This window comes from Hipposideros armiger, unplaced genomic scaffold (genome assembly GCF_001890085.2).
Source record: "Hipposideros armiger isolate ML-2016 unplaced genomic scaffold, ASM189008v1 scaffold_1045, whole genome shotgun sequence".
NCBI classification, from domain to species: domain Eukaryota; kingdom Metazoa; phylum Chordata; class Mammalia; order Chiroptera; family Hipposideridae; genus Hipposideros; species Hipposideros armiger.
In genome coordinates, this window is record NW_017732395.1 from 277,611 (window position 1) to 278,771 (window position 1,161).

The following is a 1,161-nucleotide window of genomic DNA, read 5'->3' on the forward strand; positions in this document are numbered from 1 at the left end:
TTTTTTTAAAGTATTTTAAAAGAAAAGATTTTAAAATTGCCCAAAGATCTCTGGGGTGCTCATGTGACTATCTCCTATCATGGCTCTTCTATGCTCAACCCCAGTGTTTAGCTGCCTCATGGGTGACCCCTAGACTCCTAGGAATCAGCACCTCACCCCCAACCCATTCCTCTTCATGGCAGCCTTGTCACCAAACCAACCAGGGGGCCAGCCTGACCTCTTTCTCCTCCTCCTCCTCAAGGCCAACCCCACCCCTGGCTTGCCCATTCTCCCTCCTGACTCTGTCCCCTCCTCTGGGTGCAGGACTGTCCCTCTACCAGGATATCATCTCTCCAGTTCATCCAGGCTGATCCCACTGAACCCTCCTCTGGAAGCCCTCTCTGGGGGTGGAAGGTGCACCCCCAGCCCCTAGAACAAAGCCAGGCATAGAGCTAGAGCTTTATACCTACTTGTTGAATTGATGAATAAAGAAATAAGTAACCCTTCCCCCTTCCCAGGCAGAGCAACCCCTCTATGAGCCCTCCCCGGACCCTGCCTCTCCCTCTGGCCCAGCCCTGAGCCCACAGGAGTCTGTGTCTGGCTTTTTCTTCCCCAGAATGACAGTTCCTTCAGGGTTGGGTTTGTGGCCTTTCAGAGGTTCCCATTCCCTTGATGGGAAAATTCTGGAAAAGGCAATTGATCAAATTGAGAGGCAAAGTGGTGTGGGGTTTCAGGGAACTGAGGTGGACCTTTGGGGTTCACAGAGGTTAGTGAGGAAGGGGAGTAAGAAGTGTTTATGTGTGTCTTTGCCCGAATCCATGAGACTCCTAGTGTGTGTTTGAGGTCCAAGGCTGCAAATGGGGCCCCAGGCTCAAGGCCGAGGTTTCGGGTTTGCGAGTGTTTCAGATTTTAAGTCTCTCTAAAACTTTGTGCATGCTCTGCATTTGTGCATGGTGTGTTCGTGAGCCTCTCAAGGAAGTGCCTGGCCTCAGTTTTGGGGTGTCTGGGGGAGCCTGTGTTTGTATCTTGGCCCTGTGTGCATCCTCGGCTCTGGGTGTGCTGGAAGCGAAGTATTCACCAGGCTGGGTGTGTCTGCCACTGCGGGTTGGTTCCGCATCTTCCCGCGTGGCCAGAGTTTCCGAGCTTCTGAGGGTCCCAGGCTGTGTGGGTGGGTGGAGGGTG

The 1,161-nt window shown here is 53.3% G+C and overlaps 1 protein-coding gene across 1 annotated transcript in view; it reads left to right on the forward strand.

The window, feature by feature from the left end:
- NOTCH3 (notch receptor 3) overlaps positions 1–1,161 on the forward strand; it is a 33,150-nt gene that overhangs the window by 788 nt on the left and 31,201 nt on the right. The window lies entirely within an intron of this gene.